The 15,125-nt window shown below is 44.9% G+C and overlaps 1 long non-coding RNA gene across 1 annotated transcript; it reads right to left on the bottom strand.

Annotated features, from left to right (window-relative positions):
• Positions 1 to 2,390: 2,390 nt before the first annotated feature.
• On the bottom strand, positions 2,391 to 4,302 carry LOC146195260 (uncharacterized). The gene is made up of 4 exons (XR_014705548.1): positions 4,029 to 4,302; positions 3,857 to 3,959; positions 2,587 to 2,628; positions 2,391 to 2,487 (listed from the first exon to the last, which is right to left on the bottom strand). It is a non-coding gene; the product is annotated as an uncharacterized LOC146195260 (long non-coding RNA).
• Between the last annotated feature and the right edge of the window lie 10,823 nt (positions 4,303 to 15,125).

Genomic DNA, 15,125 nt, shown 5'->3' with positions numbered 1-15,125 from the left:
TTTACACAAAATAGCTCACGGAATAGCTGTCACCCCTCGTCCTCCAACAAATGTCCCCCCCCCCCCCCCCCCCCCAAACGCCCAAGTAAAACTGACATAGTGTCAAAGTGAAGCGGTTGGTTCCCCAGCGAACGATTTCGTGCATTCGCACCCTGCAACCTCACAAATTTCCTGCCTTTCCCGCAAATAACCGCAACTTTAGGACAAGTCTTTTGTCCGAATCCTAACACTAAGCTGTTTTTCCAGGAATGAGCTTACCCATTCAGTCACCCATGCAACTTTCCTGATCACGTTTCTTTCACCACTGGCCCCTTCCTTCCCCACGTGCCGTCCATTGTCCCATCCCACAAGGTTGAAGAAAGTTTGCTTTTTCTACCAGGAAAACGCGATTTTTGGCCGTGTGGCTTCATTATTGTAATTCAAAAAGAAAAGAAAAAAAAAAGAAACCTTATACGGGCGGCCAGGCCAGGCATGATTCTTTTGACGCTTTCCAGCACCTTTTGCTGGCACTAAATACGTTTTTCCACATTCCACAAGGTTCTTTATTCACGCATTGATAAAATATTCGTCAATTATAACCATCCTTCACACTCTTTCAAAGCAGCAAACAATTTTACAGGGTCCAAACAAATTTTCAGTTGAGGAATTTTCGAGGATGGCGCCTGGACGCTTCAAAAAGTCTCTGTTTACGTAGATTTCACGTGGTCGCGATGTTTTGAAGGGCACCTTTAACGCGTTTTGCTGAGTAGGGTCCGACAGTTACACTCTTTAGGATTTTCCGCTATTAGTGCACGCTCTGCAAATGGGATCCCTGTTTTACAGAGATGTTTCGCGGATCGTTGTTCGCGTTCATGTCATTTGCTAATTATTAACTAATCCCTTAGTTTTTACCTTCGTCATCTCAAGCATGCACTCGTGTAAGCTGCCTCGTTTTATGAAATAGCGGCGTAAAAAGCCCCACTTTAACCAAACCGGATATGCGCAGGTGTGGTCAAGTTGTAGCACGTATAACTCGATATCCAAAAGTCTCGGTGGTTTTCGATTTCTACCTCACTCTCCCATTTCGAATAAGAAGCCCGAATAAGGTCACGTGATCCTTGACGTCAGACAGCCTGACGAGCAGCTAGCGCACGCCGACTGTTCCGAAAATGCGAGCGCACGAACCAGCATGGCACATTGTTGGTTTGGTTTGTGGGGTTTAACGTCTCAAAGCAACCCAGGCTATGAGAGACGCCGTAGTGCAGGACTCCGGAAATTTCGACCACCTGGGGTTCTTCAACGTGCACTGACAACGCACAGCCCACGGGCGCCTTGCTTTTCGCCCCCACCAAAAAGCGGCCGCCGAGGCTGGGATTCGAATACAAATCCTTGGGAACAGTAGTCAAGCGCCGTAACTACTGCGCCACTCCGGCGGGGCAGCATGGCAGATTAGCCGCTATATGAGGCCACCTGGGATCCGGTAAAAACGTCCCTGGAAAAAATAGCCCTATTTGCGAAGTGGGAAAAACGTCCCCAAACGGGGACTGAAGTTTTGCGCTATTAGCCCCGACAAGTTTGAGTGGCGCCCTCTGGCGGTCAGCCCGACGTGACGTCACGGCAAGGACTGCCTGCGCCGATCGCTCTGGCTTCTCCGTGTTGCCGCGTAGCTTAGAGTCTGCGGCCTCGGTTGTTCTCATAACAACAGCATTATGAACAACGCAGACAGCACCGATCGAGTGTCAGGAAAAAAGAAGTATTTAATTATGATTCCTCTTGCTTTCAAAACACGAAACATGGGCTCGTCGCGGTGAGCGCAAGTCTCGCGCGTGCCCGAGCGCTCGCCGCGACGGGCGCAGCTGGTGCCGTCGCCGCCGCATGAGCCTTTCGTGCGTCGTCCCTTGAAACTGATGATGTGCGTGGAGTCACTGTCTTCATGATTGTATTACGAATGCAATACAACCATGAAGATAGGTCTATATGCCTGCGACGCGATAAATTTGTACCGTTTTGCTGTGGACGTTGCTCAGAGCGCGTATTATGGACTGCGCGCCGTGAAATTTGTGCACGGATTTTTATTTAAAAGAGGCTACTGATTAAAACCTTATTAGAATCATCTTACTTGTCGAGCATTTTTGAGAAGCAATTACGCATGATTTGCCATGAGCAACGTGCATTTTGATGACCAGAAATATGATTTATTAACCGTGTCGTCGTAAACATTTCCGTCATTCCGTTCGCCTCTGCCTATTGCGCCGCAGCCGTGCGCGCATGGGATGTCTTGGGGGCACTGCTAATTTGCAAATTTCTTTCCAGTCTCCCTTTCACTGAGGAGCATAAATTCCTATGTGGACAAAGCGTGCGAAACAAGTCGCTGCCGTAGTGAAGCTGCGAAACCACTTTCATCAATGATTTTTGCAACCGTTATTAGCTGTTTTTGCTTGAAGATGTCATTCGCGCTGAGCTGAATCCCAACGTCCTTGAAAAGCTTCTGAACCTTCACGGTAACTCCTGAAAAGAAAAAAGCGCAAGCTCTGTCAAAAAAAAAAAAGAGAAAAAAAACAGCTGCAGGTGAAACAGGCAAGCAGTGTACAAAACTGTATTACATACCTTCAGAAATTCCTGTGAGTTGGTTAGCGCTGTGTGTTGGTCCTTGAGAGAAAAAAAACTACAGAATTATTATGCCATTAAACCACTCTTTACAGATACAGAGATATCACTAAATTTTCGCCACGCATTGAAAACTTTTTCGTTTTGTTAAATACTACAAACAGCTCATTGAATCCATATGTGAAGAGGATGAAAAATGGGTCTTGTTGAAACAGGCCAGTCCTCTGTTCTTAGGGTAACATTATGCTTAGAGTGATAAGGTTGAAATGCAGTATTTTCATGTACATTTGGTGACGTGGCTAGATAAAAGAATATTCCTCGTGTATCTACGGATGACTTGTGGTTTCATTACTTCATTTTTATGTTGTAACAAGCTCTCCGCTCGAAGTTACTGCAGCAATATAGAGATTGTTTAATGTAAATATTGTTTGTTTTGATCAACAGTAGTGGTGAGGAAGCAAAAGCCGATTATTTATCACGATTCTAGCATACTCATGTATTTCAGTTTCATAGTCAGAACTAAAGACAATGCGGAATATTTAAATGTTTTTCTTTTTCCTGAATGCTTGATAAAAAATCATTCACGTTAATGTGAATCATCACAAAGGAATAGTGGCCGCATAGCGTATCCATAGGTAAACGGCGCTCGAATTTTCACTACTGTCCCCATTCTTGTGTGTTGTCAAAGCCTCTGCGTGTGCGCAGAACTGGTACTACTTTGCGGGAACGCCTCTTTCACCTAGAATCAGATAGAGTGATTCAGGCTACAACCTCAAAAAACACTGAAACAAGGCCTCACCGAAGTTTGGGCATTACCTCAGAAAAGCGCAGAGCAGCTGCACATCACGTGCACTTTAAAGCCACGCTTGTTGCATAGCACACAAGTCTGAGACGTATATATCTAAAGCAGGGCTTCACGAAGCCCGAAACAAAAAAAAAAAAACAACAAAAAAAAATTCCCTATCACAACCCTTACTGAAGTGCTGTTTTTAGGGATGCGTTGCATTGAATCTGCGCCCCGTGTCTTGGAAAATTTGGAAAATATCAGCATTCAAACAAAAAGACAAGCACAGCTGTGCGGAATTGTGTAAAATTTCGCGGCATGAATGAACACGAGAACACCACTGCCGTGAGACACATTTTAAACAAAAACTTAATCAGGGTCCCAGTTGATTCAGCTTGGACATTCCGCTACTGAGCAAAATGTCTGAGCACTCACTGACACAAAGATCTAGGAAACGAAAGTTTGAGCAATGGCTGATTTACTTACGCCGCCGCTTCGTCGATCCCGGGAGCGATCGCATTGCATCGCTAGGACGCACGGGAAGGTTGACGGATGGAACAGCGTCTGGCAATAGCTTTGTTCTTGTACACTGATAATTAAAAAAAAAAAGGCTAGTTGACAAACAGCCCGTAAAAGCGTCGCTACACGTACGGCTCACCTAGTATCTTGTACACCGGCTACACAGTCTTCCTTTTTGAAGTGCTTACTGCACACTAGTGGCAATGCCGACGGTTGCTTCCCCATTCTTAACTTTATCAATCTAACCTCCTTCATTTTGAACAACTTTGGGTAAAGTGGAAGCTTACACCGGCTTTCTTCCGTGATTTTCCCTGCGCACTGAGCAATAAGCCTCCACGATTATTCGCGAGCGAAAACGAACGAAAGGAGCCGGCATCGGCCGGGAGGAGCAGCAGCCCGGCTGGCGGAGTCCTTGCCGTGACGTCAGACTGAGGCGATCGCAGCGGCGCCAGTGTTCGCTCTCGGGGCTAATAGGACGTAGACTGCGTTTCCTTGTGGCGAACTGCAATAATGAATGATATGCGTTAGCTGTATTACAGCGGTTCCATCTGTCTGCTTGGAATTTACCGCGAACATCGAATTGATGCGGGAATTCATGACAAAAAAAAAAAAATTATGGCAGCGGTAATACAGTGACAGCGCCTCGTCTTCGCTTTGTTTGCGGGGAACGGGCGAGCTGACCACTCGCTTTACCGGACCAGAAGCTTGGAGCGATGCTTTGGTGTAGCTACGTAGGACGACCGATGAAGCGTCGTCCTGCTTACACCATCATCATCATTATCACCATTCTACACCATCATCAGAACAACGGTTGAACCTCGTCACCAGAAGGTGACGTTTACTGCTTTGGGCGGATCCCCGAGGCTACCCATGCGCCGATTCGCTTGTACCTTTCTAACAAAATGTGAATAGTTTCTTTTTTTTTTTTTTTTTTTTTTTTTTTTAGTGAGTTCCCGAAGAAACCGTATTTAGGGCTAGCTTCTGTCTTCGGGACGTTTCTTTCGTAGTCTCCATTTCTTCAGGGGACGTTTCTTCCGGGGACGTTTTTTCGGGGACGTATCTTCCGGGGACCTTTTCTCCCGGGACGTTTTTACCTACACCCGGGGACACCTATGCAAAATAGCCGCGCACTATAAAACGCTTTATACCACCTGACAGAAGCATGCCCGTGATTTCTCGCACACAATGTCAACGGTGAGAACACCCACATGAAGGCGAAGCACAATAATGCCCGTATGCTTGGCAATGTGGACGAAATTAATCCTCAGTACCGCGTTCATCAGAGCCCCAAGTGGTTTCTGCGTTTCGGAACGATAAGAAACCACTAGAGGGAAGCGGATGGGCATTCAATTGTGTTCATTCATAAACAAGGAAATTTGTCCCTAAATAAAGCTTTCTGCACTTGCATGATAACGTCATTTCTTAGCAGCTGGTGAAGAGATGTGGGGGGGGGGGGCACTGTCACTATTTTCCTTGTGCAGTTTTGCAGTGCGAAATGCGATAATTGTGACTAGTGGCATGCGGTTCTTCAGATTTGAAAGCAGTGAGCGAACAAGCACTTCGTTGGTTCTATTGCCCTTCCGAACGAACCGCACTGGAATAACCACCAATTTGCGCTCACAAATCCGGATGGCATGCGATCGCTAGCAGTTCTGTTAGAACTGCTTGCTCGCAGGTTATGGTGCAGCTTAAGTTCAAGAAGCCAGGTTCTGTCACGAGGCGGCTACCTAAGACATGCCAACAGCGTGATTGCTTAAGTAAGGCAGCATCGCAACAAGGAGTCGTATAATATACCGCTTTCGAACGCTGTCGTGTCCTAAAGAATGGCCGATTTTGCTGGCATCATTCAAGTGCGTTGTTAAATATTAGTGCACTCTTCGCTAATATTCCTCGACGTGCGCATCCTCATTTTTCATACCGCTGGTTCTACTAATGCGCATCGCATTCGTTATTCTGCACTGGACACACACTGGTTGGCAAAAATAGACGGGAGATGTGTTCTCGAAAATAAGTTTGCGAATATCCTGAAGCGTAATCTTCGCTTGTGCGCAGAAATGAATTTGATTATGCGTGGAGAGTAGTTCAGCTGTTTATCAGCCGATTACTTCTGGAATTACTTGGCGAACAGTTCGGCATTGGCTTCCTTCTCCGCGGCCTCAGCAGAGCGCGCTTATGGGGGGAACTGTTACTGATTTCGTTAAAAGAAAACTAGAAAGCGCAATGTATATGAAAAACTAACAGCCAACATGGTTATACTCCCGTGCGTATTGCTAGCACATGAAAAGACGACGACGAATTATGACGAAGTGTTTTTTTTCATATGACGACTCTTTTGATGGGCTTTCTGCTGAAGCACGTTCATTCTAAAGAGTAATATTACCAATACATATAGCGAACTAGAAATCATATTTCTTACTCAGTGTACCGGCAACGTAAGTGAGAATTTCACCGAATAAGAACTCAATATTTTTTTTTTTTTTTGTAACATATTGGCCTAGTGCACGATTCCAACTTGTTTTTTCTGCTCGATAAAATGGGCTGACTTACGCGCGCTTCACTCGACACGGTCCTGGCCGCGCGCGCTGACGATGGCTCGACTAGATTCCAGGCCTTTCTAGCGAGCCGAGGGGAGGAAAGCATAGCTTTGACTGCCCTAGGCTGTTTCCGCAGTGGTAGGCCCCGGCTTGGAAGAGGTGGAAGAAGTCGTAAGCAGAGTTATGAGCTGATGTTGATGTTAGCTTGTCATCTAGTGGAGCTGCACGTAGTTTTCATTCAGCCGCCTCTGTTATAGTATAGTCGTCTCTCGTTTGTAAAATAATGTTTCTGTACTTTGTGTTCTTGTTGTTATATAATGTTAAGTTTAGTCTTTTACTGCAAGTCGCCGTACTTCGTCTCATTGTGTGTGTGTGCGCGTGCGTGTGTGCGTGTGCGTATGCGTATGCGTATGCGTGTGCGTGTGCGTGTGTGTGTGTGTGTGTGTGTGTGTGTGTGTGTGTGTGTGTGTGTGTGTGTGTGTGTGTGTGTGTGTGTGTGTGTGTGTGTGTGTGTGTGTGTGTGTGTGTGTGTGTGTGTGTGTGTGTGTGTGTGTGTGTGTGTGTGTGTGTGTGTGTGTGTGTGTGTGTGTGTGTGTGTGTGAACTACACGTCGTCTGCCGAATCGACCAGCACCTTGAAGAGGTGCGGAAGCATTGAAGACAACAAAGAACCTGAGATTTTACTGATGTTTACGCTGTTGCGGTTTCGTGTACTCACTTGCTTCAGCTCAGTTGCTTGTAAAGTTTTCGTAGAGCTCCACCAACTCGCGCGACACCCGCCTGGCTATATCGACTGGCAGCGTGCCGAGACATCGCCTCTGATTGCTGCATGTCATATAATGCCTGAAATTGTTCTTTTTATTGCCTTTTTCACGTCGTGACAGCCGTCAAAAAATTTTCAGCACCTTAAATTCGTTGGAATGCATTCATAATACAAATTGAAGCGGTGAATCCATACTGACGCCATGCATTCGGATGGAGACGCCGGGGATTTGTAGTGCTCAGCTGAAGCCTAAGGAGCGCTTTTTAGAACAGTTTTTAGCAAAAAAAAAAAAAATGTTTAGAAGATTTGTGGCTTAAAAGCGAAAAACCAACATGGCGTTAGTAATGTAGTGTAGTGTGGTAATCTTCGTCTTCGTAGCCACTGCCATGCATCGCGTGCTGGCGCGCTCGAGGACGAAGAAGTTGGTCGCTGCCTTGCTGATTCGCCAAGCCTGACGCTCCGCTGCGAGTTCTTCCTGAGCGGCTATATCGATCTGGGCTTAGTGATTAAACATACCTCTACAGTAGAAACAAAAATTCAATAAATAGAATGACGGCATAGTTAACGAATCTAAAACGATAATTGAGATATAAGGAAAAAAAACCAGTCTGATAGCAACTGCTACCACTCCGTTTCAAAGGGGACGCTCGTATATTCCATCCTTTCCATCCCTTCATCCATCCATTCGTGGCGCCCCTGGGCAGAGCAAGATGCTTATTGGAAGTCGCTTTTGAGAACAGTATATTGAAAAAGAAAAAAAAAAGTGCCCGGTATCGATCGAGATCTGCAATAATCTCATTTATGCGCACAACCTATTACGCTTCAAACATTCATAGGATTTTAAGGCCTTTTATACTAGTCCCGCCAGTTCTAGGAACATAAAAATATTGCCGAAGTGCAGGTTTGCTGAAGACTTGCGACAATGTTTGGAGTCGCCATTCGCTAATTGGTAGCGTATTGGGTAGTACCATGTACTTGTACTTGATCGAAATATGGCTATTACACAATCTGAAACAAAACGTGCGCACCGTCGGACAACTCGATGAAATTCCCCAAAGCAGGGAGATAGAGAAGAAGTCGCTTTTTCCCACTAAGATGGTTTTTTTGGGCACGACCACACATCTACGTGCATCTAGGACGTTACATTATTTGCAAACAGGAGAGGTACACTGTTTATGTGTCGGGGCTAGGATTCGAGTCTGTTTTTGTTTTGCTTTAAACAAATTTTATTTTTTGTATTTGTAATTGCAACCGTTCAGAGATGTTGTTTAGGTGTCCATGAATTTATTTTCAGTTTGTATTGTTAATTTCAACCTCACAGGACACAAAACCTTTTATAAAAAATTTCTAATTAAAAGTTGTGGTTTGGCCCAGCTTTGAAACCAACACGTATCCGCCACTTGACGATAGCTGGCCTTTCAGCCAGCAATTCTGCCTCGTATCTCGCTTGGACTCAAGGACCACATCATCGCTCACTCTTGGACTTCATAAAATCAGCCAACCTTTTCCCGTTCATTTAATCATTAGCTCATTCTTCATCTCATACCTTATTGATGCCCCGAGGCAAATAAATATCGTTGAAAAAAAAAAGTGACCATGCTCAATAATTGTGTTTGCACGAAACAGGTTCATCAGTCAATGGCTTCAGTTGGGATACGATTGACTAAGGTTACTCAAAAGCAATGCTTTATGACTGGCGACCAAGCCAACTAATCCACCTGTAGTCTCATTATGGTTTACTACAATTAGCCTCTATTGAAATCCTGAGTGCCATTGATTGAAGGCTGGGGAACTTGCGGGGGGGGGGGGGGGGGGGGGGGGGAGTGCTTTCTGCCTAAATGGGTGAGGGGGATGAGACCTACAACCTCACCCCGCCATTTCGGAATCCTAGCCCTCAGCACAGAGGCATATGCAGTTACCATAGTATTTTTTTTTTATCGCGTGGGCAACAACTAACTTCAATACAGAGAAAAGCGACTTCATGCAGTTTTGGTTCAGTTCTCCACGGAGAGATGAGATGAACAGATGCGATACAGGAGTTTTTCTTTTTTTTTTTTGCGGTATTGCATCCGTCATGGAGAATAGAAGCGAAAGTCGGATAAAACCAAGTTTCGTGTTTGACTTGGCCGTTTTGTTGGGTATACAACGTGTATTCAGCCATCACAATACGATTGTTCTCCGACAAGCCCCGATTGCAGCGAAATTTTCTATGTCAGCCGCACAGTTTGAAAAGGCAAGCATCGCTTTATTGAAACAATTTAATCTCAGAGAAGGGGTAAGCGCGGCGTCGCTACTAATCACGAGGTCATAGTCCATGTATTCTACCCAATGCTGGCCAAGGAACATATGCAGTACTGGTTACTGGCTCAAACAAGGCGTGACTTTGCCGAAGGAATTTAGAATGAAAAACAATTAGACGCTGTCTTTATCGGCTTTTCGAAGGCTTTCGCTAAAACGTTCCACTAAAATGGCCTAATATTGTTACTTAGCGGTATTCTCTAGTCGTGCTGCAGAAGATGATGAAGTGCGACAGACAGCCAGAAGACGACGAAGATGAGGGTGGTGAGATCTGTGTTGCTATCTTAATGTCAATAAACGCTTCATTCTAATCTTTCCGGTCAATCAACCTGTTTCTATTTCCCTTTCGTGCCATGTAAAACCTTTAGTTCAGGTAACACTCTTAAGTACTTTGGCGTTTGGTATGATTCTTCAGTGAGCTGGAGACCTCACATTGAACAATATAAGTGCAAAGGGGAGCGTGCCTTGAGGTCTATTACGTCACATCAGCCACATGAGATATAGAATGAGAACTTTATGTTCGCCCTATTCTCGAATTGGGCTGAGTCTTGTTTACAAGCTGCGCAGCTTACAAAATTCGACAACTTCTCTTCATTGAAAGGCAAGCATTGCGGCTTTGCTTGGGCCTTCCGAGTTTTGTGGCATTAAATGTATTGTACTCTGCGGCTAGGGTACTTCCTTTGAATTCCCGTTTTCAGCATCTTACGGTACAGTCCATTATAAAAGTATGTGATTCTTACCTATCGCGTTCACAAACAATTTTCATTACCTCACTAAAATTATTTTTTCGCACGCATTGGTCTCGCTATCAATGGCCGCGGGTGGTATATGTGCAGTAGCTATTAACTCCGTTGTCAGTAGATCTGCGCTCTCTTTCACAAGCCAGTTCTCGTCTACCACAAGTTAATTTAGTCCATGATGACCTTTTCCCCAACGGTGCCAACTCTTTGCCAGTGTCTACCTTGGTTTCCATTTTAAATGCCCATCTGCAACATTTCCATTCATATGTTGCAATTGTCACTGATGCTGCACAGAGCGAGGAAAACGCGGGTGCTGGTATTTTTTCTTCTCAACTTGATTGGGCTTTTTCACTCTGCCTTCCCGATTATACCCCCATATGTATTGCGGAATATTTAGCCGTTGTTTTAGCCATTCGGAGAGTTTGTTTAGATCACCACGAAGTTATTGTAGTGACGGACTCATTCAGTTTGTACTGCCTTTACTTCTTCGACTGCATCTTCTTTGCGTTGCCAGTTTTACGACCTCGCGCCGTCTCATATCGGAGAAATTAGACTTGTGTGGGTTCCTGGGCACTGTGGAATTTCAATGATCGAATCCACGGATATCCTTGCATCCACTTCTTTGAACGAACCTATCATGTCAATAATTCCAGACTTCTCGTTATGGGTGGCGGCGCGATTCAAACAATTTCTTTGGATGAAATCCTCAAATTCGGTCTCTTTATCTTTTGATGACTTCCAGCATTTCAGGTATAAATGGAATCCTGGACAGTGCTTTTCCCGACAGTGCGATGTATGTGTGACAAATTTCAGGTGTAGGATTCCTTCCCTTAATTTTTATCTTCATAGATATCGGATTGTGCTCCTTCAGCCACGTGTTCATACTGCAATGAACCTGGGACGTTGGAACATTTTTTTCTTACCGTCGCCGTTTCGCCTTTCTCCGAAAAGTTTTCCTTGAAACTGCTTGAAAAAATTTATCTATATCCTTGACTGTTAAAAATTTACTTTCGTTTGGCGCTACTCAGCTGGGTTTCAGCAGCGGGGAAGTACGCTCAGCGGTACACAAAATTGTTATTGCATCTGGCCGGATTTTGATTCCGCTGCTTCTCCTCTTCAGGTTCTTATTGAGTTGAAATTTTTCCTTTTTGTTTTCTGATCAGGAGGGCCTTTTCAAGTCGGATTGCATATTTATGTGTATTAGAAAAACACTGACAGCGCAACTCCCTGAATACTGGTTTCATGTGTGGCCACTCCCCCTCGGGGGTATGTGCCATTGTCTGAGGGCACAACAACAACATCAACGTTAGTTATGCGGACAGCTATCGGACTGTGGGCCTTCCCCGTTAGATCTCTTGGTAGAGTTGAATCCACCATTCGATCCCCTGTGACAAGCTGGACTTCCGCAGCGGTCGCCACGTCGTAACCACCACAATAGAGAGATTTAGCTTACCGGAGACGTATGACGTCTCCCGGAGACGTACAGACGTAGACGTATCGGACGCCTACTGCGCATGCGTGAAAAGTGCCGATACGTACAGGCGCTGGAGACGTACTCCGGAGACGTATGCCGCGTGACGTCCAGCTTGCCGTAATCTCGCGAGATCTCACGAGATTTCAGCAGCCATGGAGCCAAGCCGCCAAGCTAAGCCAAGCGCCTTGTAGAGTGCTGCTGTGCGCAACGGGCCACATAGTTCTCCCGTTTTCACATTGGCGTCATCAAATGCTGTAATACCCTTGCCCCGGCCGTGCCAAGAAAACATCATGCGCAAGCGTTTCAGTGCGGCGGACGACCAGCAAGTAGCTCGAGATCGCCACCATCCTGTACATACACTGTACAGCGCAGGGAGAAGGCGCCGTCGAAAGAAGTTGCAACGATTTCTAAGGATCCGCCGACGGCGAACGAGCGCTCGCTCCGCTGCGCAATGAAGGCGTTTGCAAAGGCCTTTGCAAGCCATCCAGCGTCAGAAAAAAAAAATGATTCTGGTAAGTAACTACCCACCACCTTCTCTGTTCAGACGATCGGGATGGACAGCGGACTGTCCGAGCGGAACAATTAGTTATCATATGTGACGAAAACGGCACTTTCGAGTAGCTCGGAATGGCAGTGACTCGGCGCCTGCCGATCGCGTGCGCTCCGAGTAGGAGTGGTGGTGGATGATGCTTTCCCACGATACATACGGCCCGCCCGTCTGAACACCGCCTAGTCGATTGCTGGGGAATAGCAGCGCAATGTAAAAAGCCACTTACGTTGTGCGAATTAGATACATGATATTTCAGCATTTTTGCTAAGCATGGCTCGAGTTGCATAATATAATACACGTCGTGTAGCTGCTTTTGTTTACATGTGCATGTAAATGTGCACAACCACCAGGAGCCACAATAAATGAAAATTGTTTGCAAGATGATTTACTTTATCTTCTCAGACAATTGTCTGGCACCATTAGCTAACAGCACATGCTGAATGCAGTGCCAAAGCCAAATATTGCAAGAGGTCATTTAATTTTTTTTGCTCCAAGCTTATGAACTTGTGTCCCTGTGTCAGCACGTGAAATGAAGTATTTTATGCTGTTGGACAAAACATTCAGGCACTGGAAGTCTTATTAGCATTTACAAGTCGCAGAGGCTGAACTGGTTTGCTCATTGTGTTACAAAAACACCTGAAAATTAAAAAAGGATCCTTGTTAAGGACCATTGCATTGAATGAAGACAACAGTGTCTGCGTCGTGGCACTTTTCTTGTGTCCTGGCGCAACTTTCAGCTGCACAATTAGATCCTGTATTATGTTGGCAAGTTAATTACCAATCATCTGTGTCTCATATGGTTATTCCCTTTCAGATGAAAATGAGCCTGCAAGTGCCTGAATGACATGGTGCCCAGAGAGACTTATGATGATGAAAGCAATCATGACAACTCCCGGAATAGTAAGTGACAACACTTCTTATATTATTTTCTTCAATGTTCTTGTTGAACATGTTACAGCTATTTACAAAGCACGGCAATGTTCAGTCTTGATTCTCTTACTGCAGTGTACAAAGCGTAGCCAGAGTGCTAAAGTAAGCTCGTGCATGTTGTTATGCACCGGAAAACAGCCCAAGATCTCATGGCTGCAGAAATAATTATTTCTTTCATTTGTTTGCTTGCTTCCATGGCACAGCCACAAGTCTGCACAGTGTGGAGCCGCTGCCGCCAACACCAAGCCTGCAGTCAGTGCCCTTGAGGGGTGAGGACATATTTACGTTATTTTGAGCAGCACCAATTTGTAAAAAGTTTTATTTATCTCAATGCCTTAACAACTTACTATAGTTTAAAACTCAAGACTGCTTAGTACAACTGCACTAGAACCTAGTTGTTAGCTTTTGCATTCATGCCAAAACTATGCATGGACCAGCAGCAGCAACAGTGCATTATACAAAATGCAATGGTCTATGAAATCAGCGATAAATGAAATAAATGAGTAGGAAAACAAATTATTCACAAATTTTCATGTTCATGGTGCACACTCACGAGACCATCGCAATGCTTTGTGTATTGTTATGCTTGTCTCAGGCTGTTTTGAACCTACACTCCATTTGGTGGCATGACTGAGTCTTCGGTTTGAGAGAAGAATGACGTTTCGAAGATGAGAGAACAAAAACAATGAAATTTGATTGCACTTCTGCAGACTTATGTACATACTTCAAAGGTCTTAACAGCAAAAGGTCAAAAGCAAGTTCATAGCAATGATAGGCTATTAAGCCTCTTGCCCAGGGCCAGTATTGTTTTTTTTTACTTCACAAGAAACCTTTAAAGAATCAATCCAGCCCTCTCACAGAACTTTGGCCAATAAAACACGGCACATCTCTTCGGGTCAATCAGCCAGTCAATCAAACAGTATTGGTGAGCAATGTTCCTGCAGTCATACCTTGGGAACAGGCGAGGAGACATCGAAACTTCCTTTTTCACTTCGATAGCGTTGCAATAGTCGAACAAGGAGTCTGTCTGCCAGAAAAACACAGGGCATGTCTGATGTCACATACAGCGGATCAAAACAGCATCTGTAGAACTCAACTCCTAATGGATCAGTGTAATGGTTTTATGGCCATGTCCCTTCTCCCAAACAGCCACCGTATCTTCCTGTGCGGTGTGGCCTCAGGCACCCCTCTCCAGAATGTATTCATCATCGGGCAAAGCGTGGGAAGTTCCCACATGCTTTTCTTTTTGCGGCTTCACACTTTTGTGTGATGTTTGCCTGGACGCGTGATGCATTTCCAGCTTTTAGGTCATTGCAGCATGCTGCTGTGCATGTGCATAATCAACGCAAAAGCTCAGAAGTAATATTTTATAGAGACATTTCTACCGCAATTACCCATGTGGTGAATTTTATTTATCCTCAAGAAAAGGATGGCAAAATTATATTATTGTTTACTCCACCCTCCACTGTGGTCTTAATGCATTGGTTGATGTGAAAAAATGATTCAATTTGTTTTCAATGTGCATCAGAAGGAGCGTTCACTGACATAAAATAATATCAAATACCATGGAAAATCTTTTGCATATGCCAGCAACAGGCAAGTCCCAGTATAGATTGCTGTTGAACCTGACACTTAGTATTCTCTGCGAGCCTACAATTGTAATGTTCCGGCTCTTATTGCTGACAGCACGATTAAAAATTTTTTTCTGGGAAAATAATCAGCGTTGTCTTTGAACAATTTATATTAAGTTTGTTTGAAACCACAACAATAATGTTAACAGGAAGGCTTTGCTTTGCTTTGTCAACGTGTCTGCATCAGTGCCCGTCATAATAGAACAGTCATCTGTATGTGGTGGTGGCAAAACTAATAAATATCCAACAGGTGCAAGATAGGTGTCAACTTATCCGCAAAGATGACGGCCTGGAGTCCTTGGACATGGGCGACGTCA

Source organism: Amblyomma maculatum, chromosome 3, assembly GCF_055883805.1.
Source record: "Amblyomma maculatum isolate TAMU_Amacu chromosome 3, ASM5588380v1, whole genome shotgun sequence".
NCBI classification, from domain to species: Eukaryota; Metazoa; Arthropoda; class Arachnida; order Ixodida; family Ixodidae; genus Amblyomma; species Amblyomma maculatum.
This window is presented reverse-complemented; position numbering and strand designations above follow the sequence as displayed.